The 19,262-nt window shown below is 60.0% G+C and overlaps 1 protein-coding gene and 1 long non-coding RNA gene across 4 annotated transcripts in view; one reads left to right on the top strand and one right to left on the bottom strand.

Moving 5' to 3' along the window:
* The first annotated feature begins 9,688 nt into the window (after positions 1-9,688).
* The window catches only part of CTXND1 (cortexin domain containing 1), a 36,910-nt gene continuing 27,336 nt past the window's right edge, over positions 9,689-19,262 (top strand). For all 3 annotated transcript variants that reach the window (XR_015253004.1, XR_015253005.1, XM_086711752.1), the window contains exon 1: positions 9,689-9,854. The gene's annotated coding sequence lies outside the window, so the exon portion shown is untranslated. The remainder of the gene's footprint in view (positions 9,855-19,262) is intronic.
* On the bottom strand, positions 15,097-17,559 carry LOC147580510 (uncharacterized). The gene is made up of 2 exons (XR_015253007.1): positions 16,821-17,559; positions 15,097-16,477 (listed from the first exon to the last, which is right to left on the bottom strand). It is a non-coding gene; the product is annotated as an uncharacterized LOC147580510 (long non-coding RNA).

The raw sequence follows: 19,262 nt of genomic DNA on the forward strand, positions 1-19,262 counted from the left end.
CCGCTGCCCAGCTTCAGTCTGGCCTCCTGACACATTCCCTCACCACCTCCTGCACCTGCCATGATACTTAACACATTGTAACTGGATACTGTGTAAACGTTCCTTTAATGTCGCTCTAACCCACAGGATTGTAAATTCCAAGAGAGCAGGGACTGTGTCTTCTTTGTTCACTGACTCCACAATGGAAGGTCAGAAGATAGTTGTTACGTGAGTGTGGGGAGGGGGTGATATACGCATGCGGATAGGGGAGGGTGAAAGAAAACATGAGATAAATATGTGTCATCTCTGCAGCCTTGTGGAGAATGTGGGATCCCCGGGCACAGTGTGACAGAAGAGCTCCCCCCACTCCCCGCACGGCCGGACAGGGCACGTTGTCACCCTGCCCTCTGAACAGCCAGTCTCCCTCGAGGCAGCTCGTCCCTCAGCAAGGCGGTGCGAATCCCGGTGAAGGATGCCTGGTGCTCTCACCCTGCCCCCGTCTAACTGGCCCCTTTCGATGACAAATTCATCAAGCTTAGGGGATAAGACGAGAACAGACCACAGGCGGAGAGTGAGTGACCCGAGATTTCATTTCCGTCTCTCTCCCTTCCCATCCCAGGTCCGAAGCCTTCGAAGAGTCTTATCTCCCAGCTTTCCCTGTCTTCCCTCTGGTTGCACCTTCACGGGGACAGAGCCTGCTTGAATTAGAAGTACATCCATCTGGTAGACAATGCTGAGGTCTGGAGCTCCAGCAGAGGGTTTGGGGAGCCGCCAGCAGTGGCTGGAGCCGTGCCCTTGTACCCAGCGCCGAGCAGAGACAGATGCACAGGGAGCGAACAGGCACGCGGTCCTCCTGGCGGTGGGGGCTCCCCAGGGTTCCCCAGGGAACCAGGGGGTTCCGAGCAGGCAGGGCGTCGGGGGAAGAATCCGCACTGGTCCCCTGGGAGGAGATTCTGGATCTGCGGACCAAGGATCAGGACCCTGCGAACTCCGTGAATTCCAGAAACAGCCCCTCCTCCCACCCTTGCCGCTTGTCACTGTCCTCTGCTCACCGAGAGGACTGGAGGATGCCCCTTAAACAACAGTGCAGGCTGGTCTCTGTAGGGCGGCTGGGAGACGGGCCCCACCCCCAGAGAGAGTCCCAGGGAACAAGGTTGAGGTGGGGAAGCCAAGTTCCCGAAGGAGGAAGAGTAACTCCAGACTCCAGCGAGAACGGAGAAGAGGGTGCAGACCAGGGCTCTACAGCGTCACGGCTCCCGTGGGGCATCACCCCCAGCCTGTCGCGCAGCAGGTGCATCTCGACCCCACCTCTCGGCAGACCCCCACCCTGCGCACTGTCTCCCATTCCAGACTGACAGAGGAGCTGGGGGCCCGGTGACCGGCCCCTCTCCGTGCTGAGGGGCGTGGAGCCCAGAGGGCTCGGACGCTGCGCGGCCAACGGTGCTCAGATCACCCAGGACCGTGCTGGGGCGAGGACGCCCACCGGGCCCGCGGCCCAGAGTGCAGTCCAGGGATAGACCAGGAGCCCTGGTGCCACACAGTACCTGTTGCAACTTGGAGGGTGACCACATGATGATGTCCCAGGGGAGGCAACGAGGCGAGGCAGAAACTGCACCAGAGACTCAGGGGACTTGGCTTCCGGTTCCGGGATTCGGGCCTGACGTGTTGGGACTCCAGACCAGCTCCGTGGCCTCTCCGTCCTCTCTGTCCTCAGTGTCCCTGTCCGGATCGTTTCCTAGCACCTTCCTCGAGGCCTGGGTCATCCGTCAGCCTTCCCCAAAATGCAAAGAGGAGGGATGGGCTGCCACGGAAGTCTGTCCCCTCGGCCTTCCCAGCTCGGGGAGAGCACCATCAGCCTGGAGGTCCTGGCCCCGGGCAGCCGGGGTGGGGGGGGGGGGGTGAGGAGCCCACGGCCGTGCTGTGTCATCCGGGGAGGCAGGGAGCCCAGAGCACAGGCATCAACAGCACCGTGGTGCAGACAACAGACAACAGCTGGGGATTTTCCAAAAAGCTTTCCCTCAAAAGCTGCCTCGTCGGCCATCCAGGGATACGGCGGGGAAAGCCAGCGCGGGCAGGAAGCTCAGAGCGCCTCGTGCCCTGGCCTGAGGGACAGCAGGAGGCCCGGGGGGGAGGGGGGAGCTGGCCAAGGGCGCGTGCGGAACCCTCCCCAGCCTTCTCTTCCCGGGCTGTTGACGGCTTCTCCAAGGGTCTCGGCGCCTCCTTTTCCCAATGGCCAATCAGGTAGCGGCCCACAGCCGTGCCCCCCCCCAGGCAGGGCCCCCTGGGAGCCAGTGCCCTGCACCCAGCACCCCCCTGCCCCGGGAGGCAGCAGGCAGCCCATCCAAGCACCCACGTCCTCAACTGGGCCAGTCATCAAAGACGCAGGACCCGACAAAACACAGTTCTGCTCTCATGGACGGGCCCTGTAGCGGAGAGAGATAGACCACAAAGAAACATACCCGTGACTGTACGTGCACCCTGGTGGGGGGGGGGGTGCAAATGCTAGAAACACGCAAAGAAGGTAGCGGAGACAGAGTGAAAGGGACAGTTTCTCTTTTGCATAGAATGGTCATGGAAGTTATCTGACGTTTGAGCCACGGAAGGAGAGAGAGAGAGAGAGCCCATCTTCTCAATCTCTGGTGGGAGAACCTAATAGTGGAAGTAGTGGAAGTCCCAGTAAGGAGAGCAGGAAGTGCAAAGGCCCTGGGGCAGGAACGACTGGGGAGAGCAGGAGAGCCCACTGGCCGTCCTGGCTGGAGGAGCTTGTGGGGTTGGAGGTAGAAAAGGAGGCCAGAGAACGACCGGGGTGGTCTCCTAGGGCTTCTCGGTCACCAAAAGACCTTGGGTTTCCCTCTGAGTGAAACGGAAAACGACTGGAGAGTTCTGTGCAGAGCAACCACAGGTTTGAAAGGCGTGGCTCCGGCTGAAATGTTCATTCCTGCGTTTTGTAGGCAGGAGCAAGTTCATCGGTAACTGTAAAGAGGGAGCCAGAGGGGGCACCAGTTGCTTCCAAACCTCCCTGCACACGGCAGACCCGGGCTCTCCGGGGCGCCCCCTCCCCGTGGGGCGCAGGACAAGGCCGTGGGGGACGGGGCCCATGAACCTGCCAGCCACAGGCGGCAAACTGCCCGCCCCAGCCCAGGCCGTAAGCAGCCTGGAGACTGACCAGCGCGACCTTCCCCAGCCCCTGCCAGAGCTCAGAGTCCCGGCCGCTCGCAGGCGGGCGCCCCCCAGCGCAGGGCTGAAAACGTTACGAGTGACTTCAAGTTACCAGTGGCTTAAGAACCGGCTTGAAAATTCCTGAAAATCCTCAGTTGGCTCTCGTAAACCAGTGCCCTCGCCCACCCTCCTGCTGAATCTCTCTTCAGGCAGAGAATGCGCCGCCTCCCGCCATAATCCATCCCGCGCTGGGCCAGAGCCAGACGCTCTGGCAGTATTCCCCCACCCCCCCGCTGTCCCCTTGTGAGTCCCACCGCCGCAGCAAAGGCGTCCCTGGGCCACCAGCAGGAACTGGGGGCCGGGAAGCCACGCGCCCGCTTTGCGATGCGGTCGCAGCCGCACGCGATTTGCTGCACAGAAGGCGTTGGCACCTATCAACGTGCGAGGAGCCCGCGGGCACGGATCCGGGGCCCCTGACGGCGCTGCTGGAGAACGGGCTGACGCCAACGGTGACGCGCCCTTCCCCGTCCCTACCGCGAAGACAGCGCGCTCCCCCGCCAGCTGGCTGCAGCGCTCAGATACCCGCCGAAGTCAGGCCCGCGTGAGCGACACTTACCGAATTCCGTTCAAGTCCACGTGTTTTGAACTTTCGTGTGAGACAGGAAGTCCGACCGTTAAAAGCTCGGACGGAAACCGGAGCCCCTTTCAGGGGGGGCCGCGCTGATCTGTTCCCAGTGGGCACCGACCAAGGGGGGCTGGTTTCCCCTCGGGGCCGGCCGACTCCACGCCGAGCTGCCCCGGCTGCCCCAGGGGCCTCTCCGCCCATTTCCAGGATCACGTGGTCCTCACCTAAGGACCGCCGGGGTCAAGATTGGCGCAATTGTCTGCTTAACGTGCTCGTCTCTTCTTCTTGGGACGGAGACCTGCCAGAACACGGCACCACCGTCCCTTCCGTCCGGTGGCGGTGGCGATCGATGTCACATCCCGCCAGGACCCCGTCCCCTTGCCACCGTGGGAAAGGGCAGGCAGCGCTGTCCCCGGGAGCCGCCGACGTCCTCCCGCTGACGCTGGGCGTGGCCGCACGACTTTCTCCGGCAGCAGCTTTGAGAGCCAGCCCGAGGCCCGCCGCCCGCACTCCGCCTCTGCCAGTAGGCACAAGTGCCCCACGGACAGGCTGTTCCTCCAGCCCGGGTCCCGGATGGGACTCCCGACACGGAGCCCAGCCGTCCGCAATGGACGCACGGCGCGAACGCTCGTCCCAGGCTGAGCTCGCGAAGCCCTGACTTGGAAATTGAAAAACTAAGCACCGAGGAAACTGACGTGGTTGGGTGACCGAAGCTGCCTCACCAAGCTCGGGTGACTGCCGTGTTTCTGTGGGTTGAGGAGGAGAGGAAGCCAGGGTGGCGTGAGAGAGGGGAGAGGCGGGGGCAGAGGGGAGAGAGGAGCCTTCCGTCCAGGGCTTCCGGCGGCCCTGTAGGCTCCCGTGTGCCCCAGTCCTTACCCGGCCCCGGCTGTCCTCCCTGCCCGGACCCTCTGATCCTTGCGGGGAACGTGCCTCCTTCCTTCACCTAGTGTAAGTGGGGACCCTGTCCTCTGCAGCGACAACCCTGACTTTCGCACATCACCACACAGCCGAGACCCCGGGCCGGCGAGCGGACGGCACTTCCCGGGGCTGCCAGTGCCCGTTGGGACAGCTCCAAGGCCTCCCCGCCCAGCTAGGGGGCAGGCGGGGGGTGCGGGAGGGGAGGGATGCGGGGACAGATCTGGGCAGAGACCTTGCCGCACCCCCGAGGCTGAGTCCTTAGCCAGGGGTCTAAGCTCTCAGAATTCGGAGGGAGAGATTAGCAAGCTTGGGAAAAACCTAGACCACTGAGATCCTGAAGGACCGAATCATCAAATGGGAAGACTTTGTTTTCTTTATTTTTTTCCTGGATATTTAAATGTTTTTTAAATGTTTATTTATTTTTGAAAGAGAGAGAGACAGAGTGTGAGCAGGGGAGGGTCAGAGAGAGGGGGAGACACAGAATCCGAGGAGGCTCCAGGCTCCGAGCCGTCTGCACAGAGCCAGACCCGGGGCTCGAACTCACAAACCGCAAGATCGTGACCTGAGCCCAAGTCGGACGCTTAACCGACTGAGCCACCCAGGCGCCCCCTGGATATTTAAACAGTACATGTTCATCATTTTAAAACCATTTAGAAAAGCATAAAGAAGAAAGTAACAAATCAGCTGAAATCCCATCGGTTGGGAAGAAAGCATCTTAACATATGAGTGACTCTTCATTCAGACAGATCTCTATGCCTCCGTGCAGACGTATGTAAATAAATTTGACTTTACACAAATGGGGTCATACCGTGTGTGTGTGTGTCGTAGCTTGTTCGGGCTGATACAACAAAGTATCATAAACTGGGTGGCTTATAAACAACAGAAACTTACTTCTCACAGTTCTGGAGGCTGGGAAGTCCGAGATCAATGTGCCGGGCAATTCCGTGTCCAGTGAGGGCCCACTTCTAGGGTCATAGACGTGTCCCCTCCCACTGTGTCCTCTCAGGGTGGAGGGGTGACCGAGCTGTCTGAGGTCCCTTCTTCTGTAAGGGCACGAGTCTCATTCTGGAGGGTTCCACCCTCGTGACCTGATCCCTCCCCAGAGGCCTCGCCTTTTTAATACCCTCACACAGTGGATTAGGTCTCAACATACAAGTTTTTCAGGGACCCAGACCTTCAGTCTATAGCAATGTGCTTTTGGAAACTTCCTTTTTCACTTCATAGTGTGTCACCAACACCTTCAATGCCAATACGTAGGGTCGTGCTGTCCTCTCCATGACCGTATGGATTTCCATCCTGTGGATGAAGTCCCCCCAGCGTGCCGTCCGGGAGACTCCATCGACCACACGACACGGCACAAGAGCTGAGACTGGTCCCCAAAGACCGGTCCGCTTAGGTCCCAGGACCCCCTTTTCCTGCTGTGGGACCTTGGGAAAGTTGCCCGCCCTCTCTGTCCGGTTTTCCCCTCTGCAAGAGGGAGACGTTGACGTCTCCACTCGGGGGAGGTGGGGTGTGGGGAGTAGGACGAATTTATTTTGTTTTGTTTTGAGATTAAGCAAGTCAGTACACGGGAGGTCCTCAGGGCAGCACTGGCTTCACAGTAAAGTCTCAACACGTGTCACTGCTCTTTAATCAACCCGCCCCCTACGGATAGACGTCGGGATATTGCCAACCTTTCACTATTATGTATTATTTATGCAAAGCCACAAATAGCCACTATGTGCGTTTTGTTCACTGGGAAAATGATCTCCTTCGATAAGTTGTTAAAAATGGATCTGCTCCGTGTGTTGCGTAAGTACGTCAAGTACTAAGACTGTTGTTCTCAAACTGCTTTCTGGAAACATTGCGCTAATTTACATTTTCATCGACAGTGGGAGACGACGCCTCTCTCCCCGAGCCCCACACCAGCACCGGACTTTGTCGATATCTGAAAGTTGGCAGCCTGGTAGGTAAAAAGTACAACGTCCTGAGCTTCTGGTTTGCAGCAAGATGGTTGTTTTGGTCTAGTTCTTGGACCTTTCCATCCCCTCCTTCGTGGGTTGTCTGCTCGTCTCTTTTATTCTCTGTTGTATTGGGATGATCATCTCTTTGTGACGATCCTAAGGGTTCTTTGTGAATGTTCTACCTTCAAATGTTGCTGTAATATTAGGGGTATCAGATAAAAGGCGGGACACGCAGTGAAACTTGACTGCCAGAGGGGTGCCTGGGTGGCTCAATCGATCAACTGTCCGACTTCGGCTCAGGTCGTGATCTCGCGGTGCGTGGGTTCAAGCCCCGCGTCGGGCTCTGTGCTGACGGCTTGGAGCCTGGAGCCTGTTTCGGATTCTGTGTCTCCTCCTCTCTCTTCACCTCCCCTGCTCGTTCTCTGTCTCTCTCTCTCTCTCTCAAAAATAAATATTTTAAAAATTAAAAGAAAAGAAATTTGTCAGATACATAATGAATGGGACACATGCATACTAAATAATTATTTGTCGTCTATTTGAAATTCAAGTTTAACCAGGCGTTTGTATTTCCCTTAGCTGAATTTAGCAATCCCATGTCATACAGATAGCAGATATTTTTTCCAGTTTATTACTTTTTCAACTCCGTTTATGGTGTTTTCATTTTAATAAAGACACTTATTTGTATATTTTATAATCCTATCTATTAGTCTCTTACTCTATGGTTTCGTGATATATTTAGAAAGGCTTTCACAATCCTGGCTTTACGATAAATACTTACCTCCATATTCCCCTTACTAGTTTTGGCTTCCCTGTTTTGCACTCACTATTCTTTTTGACGTTTATTTATTATTGGGAGACAGAGCGAGACAGAGCATGAGCAGGGGAGGGGCAGAGAGAGGAGGAGACCCAGAATCCCAAGCAGGCTCCAGGCTCCCAGCCGTCGGCACAGAGCCCGACGCGGGGCTCGAACCCACGCACCGCGAGATCACGACCCGAGCCCAAGTCGGAGCCCCAACCGACTGAGCCACCCAGGCGCCCCCTCGCCCACTGTTTGATGGGTTTGGAACTTCTCCTTCTCCCAGAATAGGAACTTAATCAGCCCCCGGTAATTACTCTCTAGTGATGCCAATATTGTGTCTTGGAAAATTCTGTCAACTCGGGGCACCGCGTCACACACACAAAGCTCTGATTTCGGCTTCTTCACGCTTCCGTACAGAGCAGCCACCTCTGGCCAGTCAGCTGCTGCTCTCATCACAGGTGCTTTGCGCGAGAGGCAGTGTCCCGTGTCGGGGGGTTGGCACGGAGGCCCGCCTCCGATCCCTGACCCTCCACTTCCGGCTGGGTGACGGCACCTTATCTGCGAGGGCCAGCAGTAGCGGTCGCCACGCCACAGGGGGGCGAGGGACAGACCGCCTTGATGCACGTGAACACGCCCTTGGCGAAGCGGTCGCACTGAACGTCCGTTGCTTGTCCAGGCGCGGCTCTCACGGCGCCGTCCAGCCGGCCGGCCTCCCTCCCGTCCTGCTTCGCCAACCTCTCCCTGAAGGTTCTCTACCCTTCCACACGAGCCCTCAAAGCCCTGCGTCAGGCTGAAGAGAAAACTCTACCTGGAGCCGGACGGGGACACGGTAGGCAGGGCTCCAGAGTCCGCTGCTTTCCGTCCAGGAATGAGGATTGTGTCTTAGCAGATTCAAGTTTCCTTCACCCCCCCATTAAAGAGCAGCCGTTGGGTTTGTTTTCGTTTTCTAGAAAACAGACCACATTCCCTTACACGTGTCTATTCCTAGCTGTGTGCGGTTTTGCCCTTCGAAAGGGCACTTCAGTCTTCTCTCGGGTTCGCGCTGGTCCGCAGGCGCCCGAGAAGCGGGGCGTCTGGACGTTGTCTCGCAAGCCACCAGGTCGTTGGACGCGGCTATTTCCACCTTCAGTCTGGACCGTGACACCCGCTGCAAACAGAAACCGTCGTCCCCGCTTCCCAGTTGCAAAGAAAGCACGCTCGCGAAAAGGGCTTTGGCTTTGCAGAGGCGCGACCTGGGGTTTCACAGCCTTTTCCTTCTGGCCTCTAATCGCATCGCCGGACTTTGCAAAGCGCCCCGGCCTCGCTCCCAACTTTGGTGGAAACGCTGGGCTCGCTATTAAGCATAATGCAGGCGGATGCTGAGCGGGCACTCGACCGGTCCCTGTCCCCGTTCCTGGTCCCTGTCCCCGTCAAGGGAGCCTCTGAGGGCGCGCTTTGGAGGAGCCAAGGGGCGGCTAGGCTGCGTGCCCTCCCCTCACTGCGCCCCTCCACCCCGCGCCCCTTCCTCCCCGCACCCCCTCCCCTCAACCCCTCCCCAGGCCCCTTGCTCCCCGAGCCTCCTCTCCACACCCCCTCCCGCACCCCTTCCTCCCCGCACCCCTTCCCCTCGCCCCTTCCTCCCCGCGCCCCCTCCTGTGCACCCCTTCTTACACGCGCCCCCTCCCCTCGCCCCTTCCTCCCCCGCAACCCCTCCCCTCATCTCCTCCCTGCACCCTTTCCTCCCCGAGTCCCCTCCCCGCGCCCCCTCCTGTGCACCCCTTCCTACCTGCGCACCCTCCCGCACCCCTTCGTCCCCGCGCCCCCTCTCTGCACGCCGCGCCCCCTCCCCGCGCCCCCTCCTGTGCACCCCTTCCTACCTGCGCACCCTCCCGCACCCCTTCGTCCACGCTCCCCCTCTCTGCACGCCGCACCCCCTCTTCCCCGCACCCCACGCCCCCTCCCCGCGCCCCTTCCCCCATGCGCCCCCTCCCTGCGCCTTCTCCCGCACCCTCTCCCGCACCCCTTCGTCCCCACGCCCCCTCCCTGCACCCCACACCCCCTCTTCCCCGCACCCCGCACCCTCTCCCTGCACTGGCACCGTGCTTCCTCCTCTGGGGCCCCCTCCTCTCCGTACCCCCCCCCCCCCCCCGCGTCCCCTCCTCCCCGCACCCCCTCCCCGCGTCCGCTAGGGTGAAGTTTCGCCATGCGTTTCCGCTTGAATGGCTTCCAGCCGCCTCCCCTTTAAAGCGCCGGGACGGCCGCGCCTCGGCTCACAGCCCCCGCCTGCGGCCGGGCCGGGCTGCCCGCGCCTCCGGGGCGCTGACTCAGCCGCAGCCGCCCGCCGCCCGCCGCCCGCCCGCCGAACCGGGCCTGGGCTGCGCCCCGCGCCCCGACCCCGCGCCCCGACCCCGCCGGCCCCGGGACCCGCGAGCGCACGGGACGGCCTCGCCAGGTAAGGACGCCCGAGCCACCCCGGGACCCGCCGCGGCGACAGCCGGGGGAACGGGGCGCAGCAGCCTGGGCGCGGGGAGCGGGTCCGCCCAACGGGGTCCGGGACCCCTCGGCCGCCCCCTGCGCCCCGGGGCGCGGTGCAGGGGGAGCCGCGGCCGCCGGTGCCTGCGGGCTCGGGGGGCCGGGGCTGGGAGCTCGCACGGTGCGGGGGGGGGGGGGGGGGGGCCGGTGAGAGGGCGTGGGGGGTCCCCCCAGACCGAGCCGCCCCTCCCCACGGGGCCGGAGCCCTGTGCCAAGGCGGGGACGCGGGCGGGGGGGGGGGGGGGGGAGTTGAAACGGAATCAAAGTTAGAAATTCCTTCTTGTCAAGTTCAGTGCGTGAAACCCAGTCCCTTCTCGCGCTGACAGCTACATGGGCCGGATTTTTCTCCGTTTAGCGGGTGAAGGTCACAAGGGATATAACTTCTGGGAAAACTTCTCTCAGTGGCAGCTTTTCTAAAATGTCAAGTGTCACGTTTTGTCCTGATCTAACCCAAAGCCTAGTACAACCAGCCCAGTCTTTCCCCCACATCAGTGCAGGAGTGAGGATGCCTCTGGGAGACGTTTTGGGGAAATGTAGCACGGAACTGAATTCTTTAAGACAGTCTCTGTTGCCCCCAGGGAAAGTTCTGGAAGGGAAAGGCTGTCAGAGAAGACCAAGGTGATGCACCTTCTCACCGAGACCCTGGGTTAAGGCCACGGTGTGGCCGGGGACCCAGGGACCCGGAAACAAAGCCCCAGGGCTCTCATGCGGCCCTGGCTGGGGAAGTTTCTGTCCTGATCCACGTCTGCGTCGGCTTGCGGGGTCTCCATCCTTGCGCGGGCTTCCCGGAGCCTCCCTGCATCCCAGCCAGGATCAGCACCCGAACACAGTCCTACTCTTCTACGTAAACTCTGTGTCCGGTGGACTAGGGGGTCTGCGCCCGGGGGCTGTGGGACTCAGTCCCCTGTGTAATCACCTGACTGTGGTCCTTGCAAACCTGCAGGATGGGCTTAGGGCAGCGTAAAGCCAAACATCCACGGCCTTAGAGGGGGCTCCACCTTGCATTTGGATGAGGGTTCCATTTTCAGGGACACCTCCGTACAAGGCCAGCTTTGAGGACCCTCTGGGAGGGAAGCCGTGGAAACCAGCCCTTACCTCCGGAAAACTGATGACTTCACATTTATCCAAAAGAGAAACTGAGGGTAAGCTGTTCACTTACTCAGTGCGATCTCTGCGTTAGTATACTCCTGTCCTGAGCGATTAACGCCTTGATCATTTTTCTCGGCCGTATTTATTATTTATGAACAACGTGCCCATGACGAATGTGCAAAGTATAATGTGTCTCTGAACTCAAGCCAATTTGGAGAATTATAGCAAACCCCTGGCCATTAGGTACTTGAAATGTGAGTTTAAATCGAACAAGGTTATGGTGAAATAAATAGGTTTTTTTTCAACAGTACGGACCTTGATTCGCCTGAAAAAAATAGTTGGTCTCGATGTTCGGGGACCGCTTAGAGGCTGCGATGTACAGGACTGCTTCTTTCCGGTTTATTTCCTTCCTGGGTTAATGAGACAGGCAGCCGTTCTGAATAAACTGCCTTGCTAGTTAATCTTCCTCCAGGAGATATTTACGCTCCAGACCACACCATCACAGCGCAGACTCAAAATCTTCAGTCCCAAGGGGCTTGGTGCAGAGTACTATTCAGTGTAGCGGTGTTGACATGCTTTCAGTGGGAAATGAGATGGCGATATGTCCTCAAATTCTCCTGTCCGGCCACAATAGAAAGAGCAGTGTTTATAAAGCTGACAACGTTCCAGGACTCTGAGGTTAATGCTTCTGTAAGTTCTGGCCTGGAAGGGGACCATCACGGCTCTGCGTTTTGGCACCCAGGGCTCTGGAACCCGTCCACGACAGTGAATTAGTCAGATGCCTGGCGCTCACATGAAAACATTAGGAGGGACAACACTGTCAGATATTTTCATGGTTTGGGAAGAAAACATCCCTACAGTCAGCTGGCTCACGGGAGTCCGGGCGTTTTCCTGACGACTCGAGATCAGCCCTGCGAAAATCAGCTCCCCTAGCGTTCATGTCCACAGGAGGAAGAACCCTGATGCCTGCAGCCGGCCGGGTCGGCATTCGGGCCTGGCTGTGCCGCCGTGGTCAGGTGACTGGAAGCGAGTTGCCTTTCGGGCTTCGATCCTCTCGTTCGTAAAACGCAGGAGAACCAGCATCTGAAAGCCCATCTCATCAGCAAAGCGCTTACTGTATGCTCAGCGTTCTGTACGTGCCGTTGTCGAACTCCCAGGGCAACAGTCATCCTCGCTTCCCCATGATCGGAGAAGCAGCGGGACTTGGCCAAGGTTGGCTCAGGGTAGGAGCGCCGCTGTCGTACCTGTGCTCCACCTGCCCGGGGTCGCCGCTCAGAGAACGTCCGTGATTGGGACTCAGGCTCCACACAAGGAAGTGGACCCGTGCCGTGCCGAGCCGCGATGACCAGCTGTGCTTTGTGAGGGTGAAATTAAGTGAGCTAAGTCATACAGAGGCCGCAGGGGCAGGCCCTCTGTGCGTAGGCTCTAACTGCTTCCGAGACTCAGTTTTCCCGTTTGTAAACTCAGGGGCCCATCGCCTTCTTTGCCGGGTGGTTGTGGGAGTCAGAGAGGGCGATGTATGAATGAGCCTCGCACACAGCAGGTGTTTTACAGAAGTCCTGTGAACCTTCCTGCCGTCGTCTGCCCGTGTTCACGGTGGGCACGTTCTCTGTATGTTCTCTGTATGTTCTCTGTGCGTCCAGCCCCGAAGGCTGACGTTTCTGGAGGTGTCCTTGCTGTGCCCCCAGGGTCAGTGATGTTTCAGGCCCTTCCAGGCGGAGCCCCCTTGGGGAGCTTATTTCAAGGACAGTGTATCAGGTTGGGATTCCTAATCCCAGAATCCCTAGCCCGCCACTTACCCCTGAGCCACAGGCTTCCTCGAGGCCCCTGCGGATGAGCACCCCGAGGCCTCAGCGCGCCCGCAGTGTGGCCTCAGGCCCCTTTAGTCCTGTCCCGCCCGGGACTGCTGGTCCCCAGCCCTCTCCTCAGGGCCCGCACCGTCACCTTGACCCTCAAGGTGTCACCGTCCCGAGGTCAAGGACAGGTGCAGACAGAGGATGCACACCTGACACGTTCCCGCCTGGCCTAGAACTTCTCGGACTTTCCGACGGAAAACCTCTAACGACCCAAGAAGGAATGTGCCCCGGGGGCCTCCGTAAAGGGTCTCGAGGCACACATTTCATGTTTGGTGTGTAGGGCCACAACCTATTTTTATGCTTTAAATTGTTTTTAATTATTTATTTTTTAATTAAAAATTTGTTTTGTTCTACTCCATAATCCTTTTGCTTAATAGAAAGCAAGGCAGCCCAGCACAATACCGTTCTGGGAAGCAGTGTCCTTGTCCCCTGCCAGGGCCACACTGTCACACTCTCGGTTTATACATGCCCCGCGGGCACAGGGAGTGGAGGAGGGGAGGCCGTGTGTCCTTCTAAAGGATCCACCTCCTTGTGCCTCGGCCCCATGGAACCCACAGACCCCAAAGTGGCATTTCATCCCTGCCCTTGGGATGTTGTGGTGGCAGGGGTCCCTGAGTTCAGCCTGGAGATGGCAACAGGGTCACAAAGACAGGAGGTCATGCGACCGGCCGTGCAGTGCAGGCCTGGGGCAGACGGCGGGGGTTGAGATACGACGCCCTTTCCACGGACACCAACAGAGACGCACGTTCTCATGCTCAGGCGGCCACGATGAGTTGACCAGATGCCACAGTCATGGTGACATCTGTTTGTCACCCAGCGTCTGGCATTAGTGGCCAGCAGGTGGCCTGGAACTGTGTGGCCATTAAATCATGCCCAGCGCCCTCTGGCTACACTGACTTCTCCTTGGCTCAGGTGGAGCTCCCTGTGTTCTAGAAGGCTGCAAATTTATGGCACACATCTGTCGTGCCTCCCTCCCTCGCCCAGAGCAGACATTGCTAATCAATCATGACATTCTTTCCCACAGAGCCAGAACGAGGCCTCGGAATCCTTCTCAACAACCGCCCGGAGCCAGCTGGTGAAATGGCATTTAGTTGGTGACGGCCCCTCACCTCTTCCCCTGCCCCTCCGATAGCCGGGAGGGGCACTGACAGGAAGCACCCCCGTGCAGCCCGGCGCCCCCACACTCACTAACAGAGCACAGACCGCACGTGGTACGCCCCCAGGCTGTCCGGTGCAGGGTTCCCACTGGGCTCGGGGACCCCAGCCGGACCCACCTCGGGCTGCCGTGGCACAGCTCCCCAGACCACAGGCCCCAAACAGCAGGAAGGGATCTTCTCAGAGTCCTGGGAGCTACGAGTCTGAGTTCAAGGTGTAGGCAGGGCCGGTGTCTTCCGAGGCCTCTCTCCTTGGTCTCTCCTCCCCGGATCCTCACTCGGTCCCTCTGTACGTGTCTGTGTCCTACTCTCCTCTTCTTAGAAGGACACCAGTCAGTCCTGTTGGCTTAGGGCCCACCCATATGACTCCATTTTACCCTAATCACCTCTTTAAAAGACACTTGTCCAAATACAGTCACATTCTGAGCTACCAGGTTAGGACTTGAGCAAATGAATGGGGGGGGGGGGGCAGGGGACACTATTAAGTCCATAGAAACGTCTGTTGGAATGAGACTTGAACTTGTCCCATCTGTAGCTGAGGGTATGGTCCAGGCGGGCACCAGCAGTGGGCCCCGTGCCCTGGGACGGGCACAGCTCCGGGTCCCTGGGAGGCGTGGACGCACCTGCTACCCTAACCTCCATCAACAGGGTGGCCGCTCGGCTTCCTCCCCTTGGAAGCTGCCTATTCCCCCTGAGACAGGAGGTGCTCTCTCAAGGGGGCCAGCGGGCTGAACAACCAGACATCTGTTCTCAACTGGGGAAGTGACCTGGGTCCCACTGAAAGGCAGAACTGCTCAGTGGTGGTCACGGCAGGTGTCCCCCACGTGGAATGGGGCCGAATGGTGGAAGGCGGAGAGACGATGCCCTCAGCTTCTTGCATTCACCGATTATGGGACCCTGGGGATGTTCCCCCAGGGGCACGTGAAGGCCTTTGCTTCTCAGGCGCCCCTGACCTGGTCCAAGTCCCGATCCACCGCTCGCAGCCATGAAACCACCGGGAATCACCCCTCTGCTGTGAGCCACCTTTTCTCACCGCTAAATGGAGGTATGAATACTGGCCTCCGAAATTTCAAAATTTTTTAATGTTTGTTTATTTCTAAGAGACAGAGACAGAGAGAGACGGAGGGAGGGAGAGAAAGCATGAGTGAGGGAGGTGCAGAGAGAGAGGGAGACCCAGAATCGGAAGCAGGCTCCAGGCTCCGAGCTGCCAGCACAGAGCCCGACGCGGGGCTTGGACCCGCAAACCGTGAGATCATGACCTGAGCCGAAGTCGGACGCTGAACCGACGGAGCCCCCCGGGTGCCCCTTGACCTCTTAAATTTTAGGAAGAGAAGTGTGACTGAGTCTGAATCTGACGATGAGAACAGAGCTTACGTTGCAAGAATGGTGCAGAGAAGTTCTCAGACACCCCCTCCGGAGGCTCGTTACCAAGTGCACATTCAGAGGCCCGGCCTCCAACCCGGAAGCAGAACTTCCCAGCCCAGAGCTGGCAATGCACACTTTTTACAAACTCCGCCAGAGGAGACCAGGCGCACTAAAGCCCAGCGTCTGCCGTTGGAAGATTGCGGTCCCTGCCTGGGGAATGAGGGCGGCCGGCACACTCACTTGGTCTACACTAGGAATCCCTCAGAGTCCCCCGCCCTCCCTGGGCAGAAACAGGGACGCCCCTTGTCCCCTTGTGGCTCCAGGGAGACGCCCGTGAACTCCTACACAGGCTTCACACAAAGGCATGTCACAGTCAGCTGGTTTGCACACAAGTCACGGCGCAGCCGGCTGTCCGCACAGCCTGTGGCCAAAGCCTCGCGGTCCAGGCCGGCGTGGCCTCCGCCGTCACGGCCCAGAAAATCACAGAAATCACAGAAGGACGCACAGCGACGCCCGTGTGCGGAAAGAACCCTGCTTGTAGGTTTAAGGCAATTGTGCCTTTTAACCGTCTGTCCCTCACAACGGAGGCCTAGGAGCGCTCCAGTTTCCACCGACGCGCCAGAGAGAGCCTTTCGGATTTCCTTTGATCCGTCACACGGTATTTTTGTCACCTTTATGTAGAGTGAACTTTGGAATCACAGACAGTTTGCCTCTTTGCAGGACGGAGATTTTAATAGCTTAATAGCCGAGTGCTTTGGATTCAGGGCAAGAAACGTTTACCATCTATTTTTAAAGCGTACTTTCTCCTGGAAAATAATTTTCCGATGACTCAAGTTATGGATGTGCTTTGTAGAAGTTCTGGGAAATACTGAAAAATATAAACGAAGGAAGTCACACCTAGCTGGGGTGCCAGGCACGTCACCAGCCTCTTAGTGGCTCCTGCGGCTCCTGCCCCCGTGCACACGGTTCCTGGTGTCTCCGTTGGCTTGTCACGCGGTTCCTCGTGTCTCCGTTTGCTTGTCTGCTCGGTGCAGTCACTGAGGACCAACCCTGGGAGCCGCGGTCACCAGCACAGGAGGCTGTGGGGTTTGGTGGCACAGGGGGGAGGGACAAAGGAAGAGACTGGAGGGGGGGTGAGCCAAGGGCCGTGGGCGGTGGGCAGGACTGGCGCGGTGGGGCGGGCAGGTGGCGTTTCAGGGGAGCAGGTGGTGGAAAGGAGCAGGGGAGGAAGGCACAGAGCCTCGGGGTGTCCGTAAACGTGCCTGCAGACTCGGGGACCCTCCCCCACAGCAGGTGGAGCCCACAGCCCCTCCCCCTGCGCCCAGCTGAGGCTGGTCTCTCCCGGGACCCTCTCTGTGACCCTTGAGCCCCCAAGCGAGACGACACAGCTCCCAGGGAGAGGCACCAGCCGAGCCCACTCACCCTCCAGATGCATGAGCCAAACCAGCGGTGGCTGTTTTTGAATGAATCCCAGCAGCTGCTGGGAGCAGGGCAGCACGAGGTCCCACGGGTGGCCGGGTGGGGTCGGGGCCCGACCCCCAGGTGCTCGGCCAGGACCCTCCCCGCAAAGGGATAGAAGTCACAGCGGCTGATGCTGGACCTCCGTCTGGTCATCGGACAGAGAAGCGGTTCCGAACTCAGGTTCTGCTGCTCGCCACCGGAAAGTCAGCACCCGAGAGACAGCGAGTGACGTTGGGAGAGGAAAGGACAGGTTTGCTGCAGCCGGGAAGCCGGCCACCTGGGAGGACGGTGGGCTCATGCCTCCGCGACTGCCTCCCTTGTCCAGGACTAGCCGGAGGGTTGGGAAGAGGAAGGCGCGGGAACAGGGAGGGGGCTGCGTGCAGGAGCGGGTGCCCGGGGTCACTCGTAGGTCGAGGTGACCCTGAACGATGTGCTGGCATTCTCAGCCGTTTTTCAACGTGGTTGGGCCTTGTTGTCGTCCTTCACCTTCAAGGCCAGCGGTCTGCAAACCTCCAGCAAAGTACGTTATTTCTGCTACAGACCAAGGGACTCGGGTCAGCGAGGAGGGAGTGCATGAGCTTGAAGTCAGTTCACCCTCTCGACCAGCAGAAGGGCTGTTGGCGGCTCTGTGCACAGGCGCCTCCCAGTGCTTTCCATGACATCATGTCTCTAATACCACCGTCCTTCCCCCCCCCCCCCCCCCCCCGCCCCGCGCTGACCCGCTCAGTGCACCCATCAGCCCTCCGGGTTTGCCCACGAGGAAACCGAGGCACAGAGAGGTTAAGTAAATTGCTCAAGCTGCATTGCCGGTTGATAGGATTTGGGCCGGGATTCAAAACCCTGCTCTCCCCCTTAGCCTCTGTCCCCCTCCATGGAAGCTTGTAGAATACAGATGGGGTGGTGTCTGTGGAGGTGGAGGGGCCCTTCTCTGCACGGCGGATCCGGCCCGCGGGGCTCCCGGACCAGCAGCAGCACCGGCACCGGGGAAGCTGGTAGGAACGCGGTTTGCATCCCTGGGGCGGCCTGGCTCTGGCCGCGGGCCGGCGCGATCCGGTCTGCCCGACGCCAGAACCGTGAGGCGCTGCCCCGTCCGCCCGCGTCGCTCGGCGCCGGCTCCGAAGGGACACCGCTGCGTCTTCCCCGAGGACGGTCGTCTGCTCCTACACGTCCTCCTGGGAGCCGGGGTGGGGGGGGCGTTAGCAGGGTACAAGAAGATGGCCTTAGGTTGAGCGGAAAAGAAGCCAACGCTTTCAAGGACTCTAAAGAGGGAAGGGCAGTTAGTAGCTGCGGGCTGGACGGCCCCTCCCGTCTCCCACACCCTCGGTGACTAGGACGGGACGCCGGCCAGCGTCCGAGTGCCAGTGTCAGCATAGAGGCACCTTGGGCAGAGATGGCTGGGCCCGGTGCACAGCGGTGGACGCCCCCAGAGCCCGGCTCCTTCCCTGTCCCCAGACGGCGCAGAGCACTGCAGGCCGGCGGACCTACCGTTGTGCCCACGGACCCGCCACCGTGCCCACGGACCCGCCGCTGTGCCCACAGACCAGACCCACTGTTGTGCCCACGGACCCGCCGCCGTGCCCACAGACCAGACCCACCACTGTGCCCACGGACCCGCCGCCGTGCCCACGGACCCGCCGCCGTGCCCACAGACCCGCCGCCGTGCCCACAGACCCACCGCCGTGCCCACGGACCCGCCGCCGTGCCCACAGACCAGACCCACTGTTGTGCCCAGGGGCCCGCCGCTGTGCCCACAGACCAGACCCACTGTTGTGCCCACAGACCCACCACTGTGCCCACAGACCCGCCACCGTGCCCACGGACCCGCCGCTGTGCCCACAGACCCACCGCCGTGCCCACGGACCCGCCGCCGTGCCCACAGACCAGACCCACTGTTGTGCCCAGGGGCCCGCCGCTGTGCCCACAGACCAGACCCACTGTTGTGCCCACAGGCCTGCCGCTGTGCCCACAGACCAGACCCACTGTTGTGCCCACAGACCCACCGCTGTGCCCACAGACCAGACCCACTGTTGTGCCCACAGACCCACCGCTGTGCCCACAGACCCACTGTTGTGCCCACAGACCCACCGCTGTGCCCACGGACGCTCTGCTGTGCCCATAGACCAGACCCACTGTTGTGCCCACAGACCCACCGCTGTGCCCACAGACCCACCGCTGTGCCCACAGACCCGCCGCCGTGCCCACAGACCCGCCGCTGTGCCCACGGACCCACCGCTGTGCCCACGGACCCTCCGCTGTGCCCATAGACCAGACCCACTGTTGTGCCCACAGACTCACCGCTGTGCCCACAGACCCACCGCTGTGCCCACGGACCCGCCACTGTGCCCACAGACCCGCCGCTGTACCCACATGCACAGAGACGCCCCTCCACATTCACGGCACCGT

Source organism: Puma concolor, chromosome B3 (genome assembly GCF_028749965.1).
Source record: "Puma concolor isolate L17-30 chromosome B3, mPumCon1.1.hap2, whole genome shotgun sequence".
Classification (NCBI taxonomy): Eukaryota; Metazoa; Chordata; class Mammalia; order Carnivora; family Felidae; genus Puma; species Puma concolor.